The sequence below is a fragment of the Podarcis gaigeae genome (assembly GCF_964106915.1).
Source record: "Podarcis gaigeae genome assembly, chromosome: 2".
Classification (NCBI taxonomy): domain Eukaryota; kingdom Metazoa; phylum Chordata; class Lepidosauria; order Squamata; family Lacertidae; genus Podarcis; species Podarcis gaigeae.
Window position 1 is genome coordinate 114,819,161 of NC_139679.1, and position 20,269 is coordinate 114,839,429.

A 20,269-nucleotide genomic window follows, 5' to 3' on the forward strand; every position below is an offset into this window, starting at 1 on the left:
GCTCATTTTTAAATACAAGCCTTGATAAAATATAGAAGCTCTGATAAAAAATGCAGGCTTATGACTAGATGCCTCATTCCCCCCTTTCAAGCTCAAGGACCTTCATCCCAAGTGTCCTTGATAGCTTGACCTTCATCATATTCCTGAGGTAAAGCTCTGTATAGGGCCATGATATGAGGTAGAGTTTCATTTGAAACCATCTTGCTAATTGTACTTCTAAAACATGAAATGATACATGGCATCATACATAAAACCATTACCACTACTGTCAAGAAAAACAAGCAAGACAATAGTATCCCTTTGAGTCCTGTGACATTAGGTAACCAATTGGTGAGCCATCCCATATCCCATCCTTCCCATGTTTGTACTGGGACATGTGCTATATTCTCCATCTTTGTGGCCAACACACGGATTGCCTCACCATTATCTGAAATGTTAAAGCAACAGGCATTCCCTGTCAAGTTCAAGACTCCACATAGGCCTCCCTGCCTGGCAAGTACATAATCCATTCCCATTTTCAGCTGCAAAATGGCGGCTCTACTTTCATCCAACTGTTGTGCAATAAGTCTCAAACTCTGGGCCGTTGCATTGGTTACAAGTTCCACTACTGCTTGCAATCGAATTATTCTGTTTAGATTATAAATAGGATCCCGTGCCCCTTGTATGAGCTCACCAGGATTCCAGGAGGCAGGATCATAATAGGCTATAATGCGCTCTGGCGGCCAATCATCAGTACCGCTCCAACTTTGGGTACTTCCTCCTGCTATATGAGAAATATCAGCATTCCTTCGTGTTCGCCTGGCCGAACTAGTGGGCATAATCCACATTGGTGGTAATACCCAACCCAAGAAACAAGTCCCACTCCATTTGGAAGGGAGCTTTTTGTATGCCCATTCTCCACATATCCACCACAACCATCGGGTCTGAGGTTTTTGGTACGTGGAGTACAGAAGGCGAAATACCAAAAGAGGTAGAGAGTTCACAGTGCAGTATGTTAGATTGCCTTTTTCTGTCACAGTTATGTTCCACACCACTTTCCATGCGTGAATAAAAGGAGGTGCACAGGGCAAGGTATTCCGAGTTCGATAGGTAGTACCGTGTGCCCAGGTATGACTATTCTTAATATAATCCCAAGTATAGTGACAATGAGAAGAGCCTATCATGGGAGAATCAGCTGCATCTGATGATTTATGTACACAGAATTCCCCTTGTACAGGTATAACTCGTAATGGTTTAGTTGAGTTCCATCCGGGGAAATTCTGTATTTCTGTTTGGTGTGGCATTTCGCTTACCATACCAATGGCATCTAATGGTATCGGTAATAAGGGCATACCTCCCTCTGAATCATCTGGCCCAAGAGAGCAAACAAGGCAATTGGTCCTATTTGCAACATTGGCTACCATTTCAGCTAAACCTACCCACATATTGTGGTCATGGCTGAATCCATATTTAGCCAATTTGGTCAGATTCAAGGACCCTTCCCCTTCCCAAGGGATCAGGATTAATAATAAAATCATGTTGATGTCTAGTATATGCATTCCTTCCACAAAAGATTACCTTATTGTGATAGCAAATAATTATTAGCCCCAATATAATTCCCCCAGTGACAGAAATGGGGAACCACCAAGACCAAAACATATATCCCGAGGATCCCCAATGAGTAATATCTCTGATAATTGTTCCACAAGGGGGCAGTCAATCAATTGTATTAGAGAATCTTTCCGTTCACAGTCGCTGGTTCAGACGCTCCTCAAGCTTCAGGCGTGCGCAGGTCAGCCAGCTTCCAGGTTGTGGCTGCAGCAGGCCGGTCGTCAAATGTTGCCCGTGACCTAGCCCGTTCCCGGTAGGGCTAGATACAGGGGTTTTTGGAGAGAGTTAGTTTTAAAGGATTAGAGGGGTCACCTTTGCACGTCCAACTGCCTTCGGACTTCTTCAAACGAGAGTGATGAATCCAGGGGGTCACCTCAGCTACCTTCACCGCTGTTGGAGTAGAGAGCAAGACGGTGTAAGGTCCACGCCATTTAGGTGCAAGTGGATCGCGTTTCCACTCTTTCACCCATACGCTATCGCCAGCCTGGAACTGATGAATCGGCTCGGCAATGCTGCACGGCGTGCGTTCGAGGGCCCACCTGTTAAGAGAAACAAAAACACGGGAGAGAGATTGCACTTGTCCCTGTGTCACATGATCTCCTATTTGTTTAAGGTCAGCTGGAATATCCTGAACAAAGGAGGGCGGTCTCCCATACAGGAGCTCAAAAGGTGACAACTTAAGTCTTTTTGTGGGTGCACACCGAACACGAAACAGTGTTATGGGTAACACATCTACCCATCCCAATCCCGTTTCCTGGGTTAATTTTGCCAATTGGGTTTTCAGAGTCCGATTCATTCTTTCAGTTTTCCCTGAACTCTGAGGCCTATATGCTGCATGCAGTCTCCATTTTACTTGTAGGACTCGACATACATCTTGTACTACTTGATCAAAGAACGCTGGCCCATTATCACTTCCAATGCATCTAGGTAATCCAAACCTTGGGATCGTAGCAGTAATCATTCTGCTGTTTTCAGGGGCTTCAGGGTCAAAAGGAGTCCATATACGATAGGCTTCTTGCAGCCTCTCTAAAAAGTCTCCTGGACTCTCATTTGGTTTCTGTTCTACTTCTGAGACTTTAGACATATTAGTGGGCTTCTGGCATGCCCTGCGGATACCTTGCACAAGTGTCTGGCGGTAGGTGGTAAGTCTGGCCAGGTGAATTCCATTGTTTGGATCCCAATTAGGATCTTCCAAGGGAAAGTTGTCTTGGAGATGACGGTCAATATTAAAAATATTTCCCACTCTGGCCTGCTCACGCAAATATATCTGTGCCTTTTCAATTATGTCTCTCCTTTCCTCAGTGGTGAAAAGAGTATTTAGGAGCTGGCGACAATCTGTCCAAGTAGGGCTATGAGTATTTACTATTGAAGTCACCAAGTCCATCATAGCCTGAGGTTTTTCTGCGAAAGATGGGGTGTGTGTTTTCCAATTCATCAAATCTGTAGTTGTGAATGGAATATATTGCAGGGTCGAAGTTCGAGGTGGCCGTGGTCCGGGTTGCCCGTTAACCAGCGCAGGCTCCTCAAGTGCATCAAATACTCTTCTAAGAGGGGCTACTACGTGATCTTTCTCTTCGCTTTGCTCTAGGGGCCTCAAATCATAGGGGATGGTATTTGTCCCAAGGCGTTCTTTTAGCAGCTTTATACGCCTGGCTGTATTGCTTGCTGACCGATCAAGGTCTCCCTGTAACTTCTGTAATATTTCTCTGGGACTTGGATGTACAGGGGTTTGGGGTGGGCAATCAGTTGTTCCACTAAAGGAGACTGTAGATGGAGGTCTATTAGGAGTCACAGGTGGAATAACCACTTCTGCTTGGGCTTTATTATAGGACTCCAATGCCTCCTGAAGATATTTATCATAATCTATCAAGGAATCAAGCTCTGTGACTCCACTCCCATTATTCATTCCACTTTCTTGCCTTGGGGTTACAACTGGTGGAGTGTTTGGATTAAGCTCCCTTCGATGTGGAGCATAGGGTGGAGGTGGAAGCACCTCTTCCTCTGGTCCCTCAAAAATGGGTTTGAGTTTATTTGGCAAGATTCCTTTCCTAGCTTCAGCTTTTACAGCCAATAATTTGCATCGTTTGACTTTGCATTCCCTTATCCATGGAGGATTTTTATTTAATGTGCTCAGCCAGGAATCTATATATGGAAATTGTTCTGGGCACCCTCCAGTTTCTTTGGCGATATTAGACCAAAGTTTGCTTACTAAATTTATATCAAAAGTTCCCTGAGATGGCCATTCAGTAATTTGTTTTGGCCATTCTAGTTCACATAACGTTCTCAAGCGCTCTGGCGTCATTTTGACTCCATATGCCCCTGAGAAGGCTTTCTTAAAATTATTTAACATACACTCAAGAGGTGTATTTTCCCCCTTTGAACCCCCAACTCCCATTGTATGGCCCTGTGAAGTATCCACTCAGTCACTCGCACACACACTTCGTGAGTTTCCTTGCCCAGATGGAGTCGCCTCACTGGGAACCGAAGTACTACCCACTCCACACTCAGGTCAGCTACAGATTGCTCTGTACTTTCTCACACATACAATGCGCTAGATACTTCACCACACTCTACCTCCCAATTTTCCCTTTTCCTCCACCAGACCAACATCTGATGTACCCAACCACCTAGCGTACTCAGTTTCCCCTTACTGAGACGCAGAAGTTTGATCAAGACTTCTCTTCCTCCCAATTAATTGGAGGGCCAAAAATCCCTTTGTGCACTTACCCTTGGTTGGTTCCCTGTTTCCCCCGGTCCGTCGCCGCCAATGAGCAGGGTATCAGACAGACGAGTCTTCTGCGTTCCCCCTGGAAAAATTTACCAGTGCGCGCTGGGTAAGCAGTGGTCCTCTCTCTTGTACCCTGCCCAGTAGGGCGAAGGGGCTGCGTTCCAGCAGACCACTTATCCGAGTCACGGCACCATAAAATGTAGCACCCTGCTTGTGGTTAACGCTTAGCTGGAATGAAATATTCAACGCAGCAATAGAGAAATTAAAATAATAATTTATTTGTCAGACAAATAAATGAGAGGCTCAGTGGTATATGGTTACCAAGCTCTGGCCTGCTCTCTTGCCATCCTGGCCAGCACTTATATTCCCTTAATCCAGCCCCCTTTGCTCCTCCTGTGGCTGCCTCTGTCCAATCAGCCTGGTTGAAATTCCTATTGGCTGTTTGGTAGAACCAATCACAAAAGATACACCCACAAAAGATACACCCACTTCCTTGCCCTTATAAGGGAGACAAAGAGCTATATATGTGACAAATAAGTAATAATATATCTTACATGGAATCTTAATTACCAGCTCACCTCTTGCCCTCCTTGCCCTATTGCCTTCTAAAACAAATGTTTAATCTTACATTTTTATGTTCAACAGATGTCAAGGATCTTGAGTTTCACATCAATATTGAAAGATTTCCTTCATTTGAAAGTTTCTAAACAAATGCCTGACAACCATATATCAAGAGTGCTTGGATGGCGTCTTCTGTCTGGCAGGGGGGCTAGGCTGGTGGCTGACTTAATTTCAGGATAAATACAACTCTTACAACCATATGAAATAAGAATCTAGTATTCCTTAAATCCTTTGCATAATTACATTTAAGCCAATATATTTAAGCTAATATATTTCATTCACTTAAAAGGTAGCCTTTTAAAAGAATAAAGCCTTTGTAAAGTAAAAAGGAACTCAGTAAAAAACAGTTTTTAAAAAGAAGCCTCTTCAGTTTACACCTCCCCCCTTTCCCCCTCCTTTCCCAGCCAGCTAGATGCTTCTCCCATTAGCTCTTCCCAACATTTAACCTTTTTAACTCTCTCAGTTTAAGAAAGAAACAGCTTTAGAAAATTTCCCAAAAATGCTCTTTTTTCTTCTAGCCAAGCCAGTTGCCTTTTTCACTGCTCTTGGCCTTTCAACCTTAGAAAGAAGATCTGGCTCATTTTACTGGGAGGCACATTGGTATTATTTTACTATTTACCCTTGCCTTTAATTGTGTTTTCTCAGTCTGCAAGGGCAGCATATGTAATTCTCCCTTTTTATGACTTTGAGAATTGTTTTTCTGCTATAAATCAGTGGGGCCCCCTTGTCTTAGGAGAAAAACCTCTTGCCAAGGTTCTTTCTGCCTGGCATGAAACATTTGAAAATCCTTTTTTTTAAGCTCATTTTTAAATACAAGCCTTGATAAAATATAGAAGCTCTGATAAAAAATGCAGGCTTATGACTAGATGCCTCAATACCGCACATTAATTATATTACTTTGATTAATTATATATATTGGTCCAAATACAGAACTGAAAAAGGAAAAATGAGCTTTATTCGGAGGGAATCTGAGGGAATCTGATAATTCCCTATTCCTGCTATACCTTTATGTCTTAAAGAGGCAGTAATTGCGCATCATGGGCGTTGAGAAGATCCATATATCTGTTCTCACCCCTGATCTTAACTTCTATTTTTCTTCTCTCCCTGCCTACCTCACAAGACCTTTACAAGCTATTAGTGAGATGGAGTGGAAAGAAAACATTCATAGTTTCTAAAATATACTCAGAGTTGAGTGTGCATTTCATGGTCTTTATTCAGCTTTATTCATATATACATTATTTACACAATGGGCCCTGCGTGATTGGCTAATTCCGGGCTGCTCCTGTAGACCAATTAGGTTGCGGATTCACGTCCTCCAGAAGCCTGATTGGCTGTTCCTGCAGGCCAATCAGGTTGCTGATTCACTTCCACCTGGAGCTGGATTGGGTGGCTCCTACGGACCAATCAGACTGCTGCATTCTGGATCCTATTGTTCTAGGATTCAGCTCAGTACATAACAGTTTCTATGCAGGCAGACCAACATGACATTCTAGGCAAAACACCTTTCTTCAAAGAGGCCTACATATTTGTTGTTTAGCAAGCGCCAAATGAGATGTATCCTGTGAAAGAAGGGGATACCTATTTTGAAGCAGGTATAGGTAAATCTGATTGATGCGAGGGAACATTATTTCACAGTGGGAGAATACATCCCCATGTATTTGGTTGTTGCATAATACTGGGTCCCCAGTATGGCAGCTGTGGGTCCTTCCTGATTTTCATTATTATTATTTTTAATGTATTGGGTTGGTTGGGGAGGTTTCTTGTTTCAGTGGGGAGCATTAACAGTTTTGGTCTGTGTTTTATTTGTTTGGGGGGTTATATATGAGTGTTTTGCCTTGGGGGCAGTGAGCATCACTGCTTCCCCCCCCCCCCTGTGAAATGGGTATTTTTTGGTGCCAGCAACACTTTCATAGATTTCTAAGCTCTGTGATAAGGTGAACAGATGAACTGCAGCTGAGCAGATCCAGATATTAATCTGCAGATAGAACCTCTGATTACTCCTTTGCATAATGTATAATAAACATGTTTTGGTGATGTTTTAAATGTGTACAGATGTTTACTTGTATTTTAAAAAGGGTTCTCTTTGCATGGTTTTTGTGTCACACTTCGGCCTCACAAAAATGTCTGTCTTATTCTTCCTCTGTCGAACTCTGGGAGGGTGGAATCCCTGAATGCTCCTTTACCAATATTGTGTTGCAACCACCATGTGAGAAGAGTGGGTTGCCCAAGGCTACCTACTGACCACCAGGAGCTGAGCAAAATTGGGAAGCTGACTTCACTACTCCTGTTCCTACATGCCACAATTTTGAAACAAAACTCACTACAGTGGTACCTCGGGTTACAGACGCTTCAGGTTGCAGACGCTTCAGGTTACAGACTCCGCTAACCCAGAAATAGTGCTTCAGGTTAAGAACTTTGCTTCAGGATGAGAACAGAAATTGTGTGGCGGCAGTGGAAGCCCCCATTAGCTAAAGTGGTACCTCAGGTTAAGAACGGTTTCAGGTTAAGAACTGACCTCCAGAACGAATTAAGTTCTTAACCTGAGGTACCACTGTATTTAAAACAAAACTAGTGTGTTAGGTAGAATTAAGAGTAAATTTGGTGGTAACATTATTCCATCTCCAGAACACACTATGTCGGGGGAACCCTTCAACCTATTAGAAAAAGAGCCTCATTTTGGGGGGAACTGAGTGAGGGGTGATATAGAAGCAGGGAGAAAGAAACGTGTCTCAAAATGGCCATTTTACAAGAACTAGAATCATCCATGCACAATGCGTTTTTAAAGCGTTTTGAAGGAAAGCATGGAACGGGTTGCAAGAGAGCTTTCCCTGTTTGCGGTTCCATTCAGCAGCGTAAGGCCTGCAATAGTGCAGGGGGGAAACATGCAGAGCCTCTTTCATGAACACACACACTCTAGGCAAATGTTTGATTTTATCATTCATTCTGATCTGGACAGAAACTCCATCTAAGCCTGGTAGATATCTTGGGTCTCCTTAAGTAAATATTGTTGGCTGACAAGGAAAAATAAGAGGAGAGTTCCTGGATGCCAAGGTCCAAGTCTGGGGCAAGTACTCTTTGGGGAGATAACTCCAGCAGAGATTTAAAACTGCAAAATATGCTGCAAAATAAAGCATGGAAATACAGGTTGTTAGACCTTTACAATATGCCATTCTAAGTTCCTTCTAAAGTTCCCCTCTTCCCCTAGCATAGAAAAAGACCACACGTCTGGTAAGTTAAAAATTGGTTTACTTACAAACTCTTCAGAGGTCAGGTTCATGTGTTTTTCCATACATCAGCCAGAAAACACAGGCGGTAAAACCTGGCTTCGTTACAATGGTGAAAGCTCCTAGGTTATTGGTATAGGAACTCAAGAGTGGATTCTAACAGCCAGACAGCCTGAGCTGCAGCAGCCTGCTCTGACCTTACACATTGAGCTTCTCAGGTAGACTGATGTTGAATAAACGCTTTGATTATCTTCTTCCAAAGGAGTGCCCTAGCTAAGCCTGGCAGGACAGCTTACTCTATCGCATTAACCCCTTAGTACATTAACTAGACTTAAGCATGTTGGATATATGAGGTTGGCTATCCCACAATTCAGGGACACAGGTGGCGCTGTGGGTTAAACCACAGAGCCTAGGACTTGCCGATCAGAAGATGGGCGGTTCAAATCCCTGTGACGGGGTGAGCTCCTGTTTCTCGGTCCCTGCTCCTGCCAACCTAGCAGTTCGAAAGCACATCAAAATGCAAGTAGATAAATAGGTACCGCTCCGGCGGGAAGGTAAACGGCGTTTCTGTGCGCTGCTCTGGTTCGCCAGAAGCGGCTTAGTCATGCTGGCCACATGACCTGGAAGCTATCTGCAGACAAACGCCGGCTCCCTCGGCCAATAAAGCGAGATGAGCGCCGCAACCCCAGAGTCAGCCACGACTGGACCTAATGGTCAGGGGTCCCTTTACCTTTTATCCCACAATTCTGAGGTGGGCTTTCTCTTTCAGCCAAAACACAGGAAGGAGGGTCTCATCAGAGAAGGAGGCTCCCAAGAATGTGTAGATCAGGGCTCCTGTTTCAGCATTGAAAAAAGAGACTTGCTTCCCTTGATAGTCCAGAGTCACTCGGATCCTCTCAGGCTCCCCACTCAGAGGAAGGTAATCAGGAGGGTTCAAGACACAATACCCATGATTAATCTTTCCTACAGCCCAGAATCCTTTCTCGGGACTGAAGGGAAAGAAGCCTTTTCTCCTCACAGACTTCCTGGCGACCCCTAAAGCCCACATCCCCTCCCCTCCCACAATGACTTCCCAGAAATGTCTCCCTGCTGTGAATCCCTCACACCCCAGCACCGAAGTCAGTTTGTTGAATCTCTCAATGTTGTCGGGCAGTTCTTGCTGTTTGTTTCCCCGTTCCACCTTTTTACCGCCCTCAGACAGGATGAGCAGAGGATGAGCTGTGTCTGGATCCATAATTATATCTGCTGTTGTAAAGTGGGATGGGGGGGAGAAGAGGAAAAGAGAAGGAGAAGCAGAATCAGTTTGAGAGACAGACAGCCATCTAGATACATAAAACATCCCAGGAATCACAATCTATCTCAGGATTTTCTTGCACTGCATGAAGGACTGGGATTCTCCTTTCCTGCTTCCAAGACTTGCCCACAATAAATCTCAGTGAATTGGGTTTCTTTCTTTTTTTTAATGTTTAAAATTTTTATTTTTTTACCAACAACCTGTTACGGCTAAAATCTGGGTGCGGGGCTACACTGCCACCCAGCTCGTCGGACTAAGTGTTCGCGGGTCCCTGCGGAAGAAAATGAGCTCAGCCGGACAGGAGCAAAATGCGGAGATCCAAGGTTTATTGCGCAACAGGTTCAAGACGAGATTGAACAGCGAGAAAGGGGTGACATGAACTTTTGAAACTCCCTCCATGTCCCAGAATACAGTGCAAAATACATCCCAGTTACATCATGAATACATTAAGGAAAGGTTGGGTTACACAGATTACATCATGAATACATTAAGGAGAGGTTGGGTTACACCGGATTAACATAAGGAGGAGGGAGGGGGGAATATGCAGAGCTACACCAGATTAACATAAGGAGGAGGGAGGGGGGAATATGCAGAGCTGGAGATATGCGCAGATAAGCGCTTCCTGAGTGTATGCATAGTCTGTCACCTGGCATTGCCCGGAGGAAAGGTTTGGCAGAGTGATTTTGACAGGATGTCACCCCTTTCTCGCTGTTCAATCTCGTCTTGAACCTGTTGCGCAATAAACCTTGGATCTCCGCATTTTGCTCCTGTCCGACTGAGCTCATTTTCTTCCGCAGGGACCCGCGGACACTTAGTCCGACGAGCTGGGTGGCAGTGTAGCCCCGCACCCAGATTTTAGCCGCAACAAACCAAAACACAAACAGTGAAACCCCCCAGGCGGCTGATACATTGGGTATGTGCCACATGTGCCAGTAGGTTCCTTTTCTGCCACAACCCCTCTAAATCTAAATCATCGTTAGGGCTCATAAAGATAATAAAGCAATTGGTGTTTCCAAAGTCTGCAGAACAGGCTGTTTGACGCCAACGAATCACCAGTCTCTATTCCCTCCCCAAGTGTCATCCTCCATAGAAAATTTACCTTTCTGAAACTGTTGTCTCATTAACAGAGTGTCTGTGGGGAAAATAAAGATATAAATCAGAAGCTCTACGAGGTTGCGCCAAAAATAAATATTGTAAAAAAAAATCACTTTGCAACAAATCCTCTCTTGTTTCCTTCTTTGGAGTAAAATATAAAGTGGAACATGTAATTAACAACTGGAAAAGCATATGGAGGACAGATTAAAGTTAACTAAAAATGTGTAACTCACAAGTGGCAAAGTGTACTTAACACCAACAGCATAAAATAAACAGGCCATTGATTTACTAAACCCAGAAGTAAGTGTTCCTGTTTGCAAACGTTTTTCAGAAACCAAACATCTGATGCAGTTTCCACTTGAGTGCAGGAAGCTCCTGCAGCCAATCAGAAGCCACGTCTTGGTTTTTGAATGGTTTTGTGAGTCGAACAGACTCCCGGAACGGATTAAGTTTGAGAACCAAGGTATCACTGTATTAAAATTTTGGAAATGGAGAAAGGTAAAGATACTGCCCAGTATTCATTGCTCATTCCACAGGTTCTCATTCTCATCCAGGGTTTATCAGGATTGGGGTTGTGATTCTGTTGCTATGGAGTGGGGTGAGTGGGTATTTTGCCCAAAAATGCTTCTGTAATGGAATGCAACCCTTGACAGAAAGCGGATGGAGGGAAAGAAATTCAAAGATTATTTGCAGAAACATTGTAAAATTGATGAATGTTAAAATGATGTCGGATTGAAATAAAGTGGTCTTAGTAACAAGGTTAAAAAGAATATGTAAAAATGGATTGATAACGGATGAAAATATACAGTTATAATATGTTAAGATATAGAATCAAGATAAAAACAAAGAGGGCAAGGATTTGCTGAATTATCCATGTGAACTGGAATACAAAAAAGGGAGGTGTGAGGAGGTCAGGGAAATAAGTAAATGAAATTTAAGATATGAAAAAAAAAAAGGGAATGGAGGGAGATCCTTTCTGGGATGCAGAAACTTGAAATGCAGTCATTCACAGCAAAAGTCAGGATATGAGAACAAACTTCACATGGCTCCCTCTGAAGCTCTTTTCAGCAGATGTCAGTATCGTACAGTGAAATGGGCTTCAATATGGGCAGAAAGGAAGTCTAAAGATGATCTGGGCTTGCAATTATTATGAGAATTGGAATTCAGTGTGGGTAGAGGAGATTACAGTGGTACCTTGGGTTACATACGCTTCAGGTTACATACACCTCAGGTTACAGACTCCGCTAACCCAGAAAGTCTGCTTCAGGTTAAGAACTTTGCTTCAGGATGAGAACAGAAATCGTGCTCCAGTGGCGTGGCTGCAGCAGGAGGCCCCATTAGCTAAAGTGGTGCTTCAGGTTAAGAACAGTTTCAGGTTAAGAACAGACCTCTGGAACAAATTAAGTACTTAACCCGAGGTACCACTGTATTTGTACATGTAAACTGACACATGTTGGAGCAGAACACCTAGGCTTTGCTATATGCTTAGTGCAAACGGCCTTGATTTGTGGCAACGTATATAGGGCATTCTGGGTGAAAATGGTGTCTTGGCCCCTGAAAAGGAAGCTTTGCTGGTGCTACTGCTGTCTGTAGAAAGAACAATATAAAATATGATAAGAACCTGACACATTAATTTTGGAAGTCAAATAATGCCTGGCACAAAATCCTTGCAGTCATTCTTCATTACCTTTGAATTGTTTCATAAGTTCCTCCAGAGAGGGATTTTTATAATGGAATTCTCTGATCCTCTGCTTCAGCTCTGGAGGGAAGGCCACTGGATTCACAAGTGTCTCCATTTTCTCACTCCTGGTGGAGAAAAACAATGTTAACTCCTAGTAAAGGTAAAGGGACCCCTGACCATTAGGTCCAGTCATGGCCGACTCTGGGGTTGCGGCGCTCATCTCACTTTATTGGCCAAGGGAGCCGGCGTACAGCTTCCAAGTCATGTGGCCAGCATGACTAAGCCGCTTCTGGAGAACCAGAGCAGTGCACGGAAACGCCGTTTACTTTCCCGCCGGAGTGGTACCTATTTATCTACTTGCACTTTCACGTGCTTTCGAACTGCTAGGTTGGCAGGAGCAGGGACCGAGCAATGGGAGCTCACTCCGTTGTGGGGATTCAAACCGCAGACCTTCTGATCGGCAAGTCCTAGGCTCTGTGGTTTAACCCACAGCGCCGCCTGTGTCCCTTGTGGCAGTTTGAACTCTAAAGCCAGATACCTGAGAGCCAAAATGTCTCTGCATCTCCCCACATGTATCTACTGAAAGATCATGTGCTACCACCCTGCTCAGGCCATCTCTGCTCCAACTTCACTGTGTAATGACAGCACATCAGTGGCGTAGCGTGGGGGGTGCAGGGGGGTGCCGCCGGCACCGGGCGCAACATCTGGGGGTTAGGGTTAGGGGCGCAAATCCACGGGTTAGGGGGTGCAAATTACTTGCCTTGCCCCGGGTGATGACAACCCACGCTACGCCACTGCAGCACATCACAGTTTATTTCTCTGTTTGACCCCCCCCCCCCAGTGAGATGTGGAGACGAGAAAGATGGCAGTTGCTGTTGGCAAAACTGAGGTGTTCCTTATAACCTCCGTCCTGAAGCTGAGTGGCACCTTGAAGTTGCAAATGAATATAGTCCACCCCCTTGTGAGTAGCCCCACCGCACGGATGCTCCATGAGACAGGTGTGCGCATGGAACTGTGAGGGTTGTCCCCTGGGTGGGTTGCTGCTAGAATGACTGAACTGGCCTCTCTTGGTTGGAGCTAACGTCCCAGTTGCCCTAAAGAAAGTCCGCGGATTTTGTGTGGGAGACCAACAGCTTCCTCTTTGTGACGGTTAAACTCAAATATTTGTTTCCTGAGGTAATGAGGAGTTGAAAGGGACCTTGGCTTTCACAAGCTACATATATTTTGAAAACTGGTTTTAGAGCAGAGGTTCAGCAGGACCTTCCACAGATGTACAACTAATTCAAATTATTTGTCCAAAGCCCATCCAGGGGACCCCCATTCTGCCTTTGGACCTAGGCGTTGAGCAAACGGAGAATGCAATGTTGCTTCAGACACCTGTTTTATTGAGCGGGTTTTTTTTGTGGAGTCTCCCCTCCTAGCAATTGAGAGTGGACAGGGAAATAGTGACGGGGAAGGGAAGCAAGGGAGGCGGTGACTGGTGGCAGCAGGATACCTACCGTGAGTGAGATCCACTTACCTTGGCAAGGTTCTTCCAACGTCCTAGAAGGAGAGAGAGAGAGACAGAGGAGAAGGAATTCAATGCCTGCCTCAGGCCATGCTATGAAGATGCCTCAGACCCTGACCAGCATTTACTCTGGCCCTCTGGCCTGCCTAGCAGACACCACACAAGGATTGGGGATGTCATTTCCCCCAAATGTGAGGGCAGTTTTTGCTGCTTTCCCATGGGGGTGGGTGGGAAACCTACATGAGATAATTAAGTCAACAAGGAAAGTGGTGCCCTTTTAATGACTTGGAAGGTGGTTGACTTAAAACAGGGGAAATTGGGGAAAACCCCTGGGCTGCCCCCAAGAGGGAGAGGAGGAAGATGGCTTCCCAAGGGTGAGGAGAGGAGAGGGCTGCCAAGCCACTGGGGGCGAGGGGAAGGATGTGGCTGTTGTGGCGGCGGCAGTGCCTGTGATGGGGGAGTTATGAGGGGGTGGGTAGTGGTGGTGCTGGTGAGGTGGTGGCAGGGAGGTGGTGAAGAAGAAGGAGGAGGAGGAGGAGTCTGGATTTGATATCCCGCTTTATCACTACCCGAAGGAGTCTCAAAGCGGCTCACATTCTCCTTTCCCTTCCTCCCCCACAACAAACACTCTGTGAGGTGAGTGGGGCTGAGAGACTTCAGAGAAGTGTGACTGGCCCAAGGTCACCCAGCAGCTGCATGTGGAGGAGCGGAGACGCGAACCCAGTTCACCAGATTACGAGTCTACCGCTCTTAACCACTACACCACACTGGCTCTCACTGATGAGAGGTGCAGCAGCTCTTGGGAAGCCTCCACCACTGTTGATGCTTCCTTGCCCAGCCAGCTACTACTGCCACTTCCTGCGGTGGGCGCTTGGCAATGAGAAGAGGGCACGACACAGGCAGCACCGCCTCTAGGAGAGCTTGCTCCCAAGGCAAGTTGCTTCACCCTGATGCATAGCTGTCAACTTTTCCCTTTTCTTGCGAGGAATCCTATTCGGAATAAGGGAATTTCTCTTTAAAAAAGGGAAATGTTGACAGCGATGCTCTGATGAGAGACCTGGCTCTCCGCTCCACACTCTGCTTCCTTTCCACTGCTTTTTTAAGTGAATGAAGCAGTCCAAGGTTTGGAATCAGTCCAAGGCGCTTCTCCAAGACGAGGCTGTTTCTGCCCTAATCTGACCTGCAGGAGATCACTTGCTGGCTGCTGCTGGTGCTTCTCCTCCATCTCCTGCATGATCCTTTCGAGAGAGGAGAGTTCCCTGGAGAGTCTGGCCAGGTGCTCCTCCTTCTTCTTTGCAATCTCCATCTCCACCTCTTCCATCTGAGCCAGAAGAACCTGCTCCTGCTCTTCCAGAAACTGCCGTAATTGTCTGAACATTTCGGCCGTCTTCTATTTTTCCATTTCTGTTAAAAGCTAAAAGAAGCATTTGGAAAGAGGAGGAAAAGCAGGTGTCTTTAGAACATCAAGAGGTAGGTTATGGGAATCATTATCATCATCATCTGTTAAATATGTATACTGTTAAGTACTGAAGTTCTCACCCTGGGCCAGCAGGGGGGTACTGTAGATAGTTATGCAAATAAGGGATCGAAAGTGACGTTCAGTGATTGGATAGTTTTAGAAAATTGTTAGTTACGTTGTACTGGAGCTCTATATAAGCAGGCTGACTGAACCCTTCAGTTCAGTTCTGTTCTGGCCTCTGAATAAGCAAGAGCTGTTTGAAGAATCACTGTGTCGTCTGATACGTTCACCCACAACTTAACATATACTGCCCTTCATCTGAAGATCCCAGGTGAGAATTCCACTGGAAGGGCACCTCAGATATTCTACAGACCACAATCAACACCCAGCCTTATTCAGGCACTTCAGTAAACAAGTTGGGGTACAGCAGGGACAAGTTCTCAAGGCCTGTCCTTTCCCCAATGCCATTTCTGTTATGTTCCAGCGTATGGAAGTCAACGTTTTGAGTCCTCTGTGAGTGTCAAAGCTTTTCAGAATGTAAGCCTGAGGGCAGGGACCATCTCAGTACTGATTTTTGTAAACTCAGAAGGCCTTTTTGAGTGGGCTATAAACACCATAAAGAAAATGGGATGGGAACCTACGCAGACATAAAAGTGTTGCTACAAAAGTACTGCCTTCCACGTTGAGGTGGGAGGAAGGAATTCAGGGTCCTCAGCCCCCTCACATATTTACTTTGACACTTAAAGAAGGTTGGTGTTTCCTAAAGATTTACAAGAGCCCAACTTTAGAAGAATTTTTACAGGAGACCAGGGGTAGATCTACATTGATCTGCTAAACTTTTTTTTTTAAAAAAATATAACATTCTATAATCCTGAATTGCAATTTTCCATTATTGGAGGCTCACTCTGGCGTCACATTTTAACAACACATTTTAACGTTATAAATGACGAGTGTAGATCTGCCCCAGGACAGTTCCAAACAACAGATAGTTCTGCAAAGCAGGACAGAAGAACATTTGGGATGCCTCCATTTTATATTACTTCAGAAAAGAATTGTATTTGTTGATTCAAGTACTTGTTCCCCTTGCAGCAGTAGTTGAAAATGAGGCAACGCTTACAAGCAGGTCTCTGCTTTCTCTTTCCGTGTTGGCTTTGTATGCCAGAATTCTCTCTCTCTCTTTCCTCAGTACCTCCAGGCAAGTACAGATCAGATCCTGAGGAGAAAATAAGAGCTTGGGTGGGTGGGTGAGAAAGAGGAGAGAGGAGGTGAAAAAGAGGCTTGTTTGCTTCCTGCCACCCCTTCCAGTGACTGGGGAAACCTCTGGCCTTACAGCCTCTGGAAACAGACACAGACCATCAGGTAAGAATAATGAACATAGGAAGAGCCTGCTGGATCAAGCCAATGGATCTGGCCAACCTCCTCTTCTCACAGTGGCCAACTACAAATGTCTGTGGGAATCTGACACTAGTTTTACTTCAGTAGCACATTCACAGCACAGGGGGGAAGACAACACACAAAATGAATACAGTGGTACCTCTGGTTGTGAACAGGATCCGTTCCAGAGCCCCATTTGCAACATAAGCAGAATGCAACCCGCGTCTCCGCGTGCGCGGGTCGCAATTCACCGCTTCTGCTCATGCGCGTGATGTCACTTTGAGCGTCTGTGCATGAGCAAGCGGCGAAACCCAGAACTAACCCTTTCCGGTACTTCCTGGTCGCCACGGGACGCCACCTGAAAAGACGTAACCTGAACCGAATGTAACAAGAGGTATGACTGGACATACACAGAGACACACTGACACACTTCCCTGTTTCCAGGTAGGGCCCTGAAGGACTGCGAAAAAGTGGGAAGGAGTCAGCGGCAGGTGAGAGATCAACCCCAAGCACTTGAGGGAGCTTGTTGTTGTTGACATCCCTTTCTCGGGAGACAATGGAGGAGTGCACCTTCGGGGGTGAAGTCAAACTGTTGGAGAGTTACAGCGCCTGCTGTGGCTGTAGAGACTGATATGGGAGCCAGGGCAGATGAAGGTGTCTGGTTTTGCTGTTACAAATGCACCATGGCTAAGACCCTACCTGCCCGCAGACTGTCTCGCCAGAGTGGTGCATGCTCTAGTTATCTCCCGCTTGGACTACTGCAATACGCTCTATGTGGGGCTACCTTTGAAGTGACCCGGAAACTGCAATTAATCCAGAATGCGGCAGCTAGACTGGTGACTGGGAGTTGCCGCTGCAACCACATAACACTGGTCCTGAGAGATCTGCATTGTCTCCCAGTACGTTTCCGAGCACAATTCAAAGTGTTGTGGTGCTGACCTTTAAAGCCCTAAACGGCCTCGGTCCTGTATACCTGAAGGAGCGTCTCCACCCCCATCGTTCAGCCCAGACACTGAGATCCAATGCCAAGGGCCTTCTGGCGGTTCCCTCATTGCGAGAAGTGAGGTTACAGGGAACCAGGCAGAGGGCCTTCTCGGTAGTGGCCCCCACACTGTGGAACACCCTCCCTTCAGATGTGAAGGAAATAAGCAGCTATCCTATCTTTAAAAGACATCTGAAGGCAGCCCTGTTTAGGGAATTTTTTCATATTTAACGCTGTACTGTTTTTAACATTTGATTGGGAGCCGCCCAGAGTGGCTGGGGAGACTCAGCCAGATGGGCAGGGTATAAATAATAAATTATTATTATTATTATTATTATTATTATTATTATTATTATTATTATTATTATTATTATATCATCATCTCTGTGCTCCTCCCAGCAGTCATCCTTACTCTAGTCACTGCTATGGATACACAACCTGACTCTCTTCAGGCTCTGCAAGGGATTCCCAGACGGTGGGGTTAATGTTGCCAGCCTTCATGCCACATTTGCAGACATCTTTGTAACGCATAGTTGGTCTGCCAACGGGCCTAGGGCCTGGAGCCAGCTCCCCACAGAGCACGAGGGCATTACACCCCCTCCCTGTTTCTCTATTGCGGATAGGAATTGAGTGAAAAAAGAAAGGTTGACATTATTTTTTTGAGGCATGGCAGAAGAGAGGGCACGTCATTTGCCAGGCAAAAAAAGTTCAACTATAACCAGGCCTTTGGCTTATTAATATTCAATGACCTTTTAAAAGTGTTTGAGGGAGAAGCATTACTGGTTTGTTTTTGTTACAGGTAGGTAGCCGTGTTGGTTTGCTGTAGTCAAAACAAACAAACAAACAAAATTCCTTCCAGAAGCACCTTAGAGACTAACTGACCAACTAAGATACCTGAAGAAGTGTGCATGCACATGAAAGCTCATACCACTAACAAACTTAGTTGGTCTCTAAGGTGCTACTGGAAGGATTTTTTATAAAAAAAATGGTTTGCTTTTGTTCTTGTTTTTATTATGTATTTTTTGTTCTCATTTTGCATTTTAATGTTGTGAACCATCCTGTGATCTTTGTATGAAGGGTGGTGTACAAATTAATTAATTAATTGGATTAATTGATTGATATAATAAAAAATTTGACCAAACTGTGGGAGGCAGTGGAAGACAGGAGTGCCTGGCGTGCTCTGGTCCATGGGGTCACAAAGAGTCGGACACGACTAAACGACTAAACAACAAACAACAACAACAATATGTTATCTGGGTGGAGCTAGTTAGAAAGTTCCATCAAATGCATATGTTTAGCTGTTCGAACATCCTGAGTTAAGTTGCTCATCTGATAGCGCTTGAGATAGTTTTCCATTCCTCTTGTTTTCCCTTCTTGCCACGGTCACCCCAAAAATTCCTCTTTCTAACAACAACAACAACAATATGTTATCTGGGTGGAGCTAGTTAGAAAGTTCCATCAAATGCATATGTTTAGCTGTTGGAACATCCTGAGTTTAGTTGTTCATCTGATAGCGCTTAAGATTGTTTTCCAGTCCCCTTGCTTTACCTTCTTGCCACAGGTCACCCCCAAAATTCCTCTTTCTGAGACTGACTGCTTCCACTTTGGTACCCTGGCACCAGATGGGAGCCTAGCAGGGAGGGAAAGAGTTAATGTAAGGCTTTCCCATGCACTGATTTACATACCAAAATGCAAGAATGTAAACGGGTGAATCCACAGAAAACTTCCCAAAAAGGAATCGACACACCACTAAGATCCAGAATGATTTCCTCCTACCTTGTTTCCATGTTCCTTGGATTTATCGCATGCCCCACAGATGAGGGGCTTGTGGTCTTTGCGGGGGAGTTTCTGGGGCTCTTGGAGCATCTCACAAACTCCCTGCTCTCCTCCTTCCCCCTTTCCGCCCTGGAGGTTGAGCTTCCTGGCAATTTCCACCACATTTGCCAGCTGCCGGTTGGGCTGGACGCTGTTCGGCTGAGCCGTATACCTGCACTGAGGGCACGATGCCCCCGTTTCCAGCTCCCCCCAGTACCGGGTCAGGCAGGCTCGGCAGAAGTTGTGCCCGCACCCTGAGATGATCACTGGATCCTGGAAATATTCCAGGCAGATGGGGCAAGTGGCTTCATGACAGAGATCCTGGATGGGATTTGCACCACCACCAGCAGCAGCCATGGCTGAGAATGACGCTGGAATGAAATCATCATCACAGCCAACGACCAGCCTCTTAAAGGGGACTCCTGTTTAAATGATGGGCATGAATGAAGAGAAGAAACATTTCGAAAATTCTGTCTATGTGTTACAACTCAGCCATTATTTTAAAATTAAAACCAACAATTTTTTCCAGCAAAGCCCCCATGCACACCTTAAAGAAGCCCGATCGCTGAATAATTGATGCTTTTGAATTATGGTGTTGGAGGAGACTCTTGAGAGTCCCATGGACTGCAAGAAGATCAAACCTCTCCATTCTAAAGGAAATCAGCCCTGGGTGCTCACTGGAAGGACAGATCCTGAAGCTGAGGCTCCAATACTTTGGCCACCTCATGAGAAGAGAAGACTCCCTGGAAAAGACCCTGATTTTGGGAAAGATGGAGGGCACAAGGAGAAGGGGACGACAGAGGACGAAGTGGTTGGACAGTGTTCTCGAAGCTACCAGCTTGAGTTTGACCAAACTGCGGGAGGCAGTGGAAGACAGGAGTGCCTGGCGTGCTCTGGTC

General features: G+C 45.5%; 1 pseudogene across 1 annotated transcript; it reads right to left on the minus strand.

Moving 5' to 3' along the window:
- Nucleotides 1-8,168: 8,168 nt before the first annotated feature.
- Nucleotides 8,169-19,828, minus strand: LOC310837715 (zinc finger protein RFP-like; annotated as a pseudogene). The gene is made up of 7 exons (XR_014568666.1): nt 19,332-19,828; nt 16,317-16,412; nt 14,921-15,154; nt 13,753-13,775; nt 12,240-12,358; nt 10,557-10,589; nt 8,169-9,405 (listed from the first exon to the last, which is right to left on the minus strand). The product of XR_014568666.1 is annotated as a zinc finger protein RFP-like (transcript).
- Nucleotides 19,829-20,269: the final 441 nt, after the last annotated feature.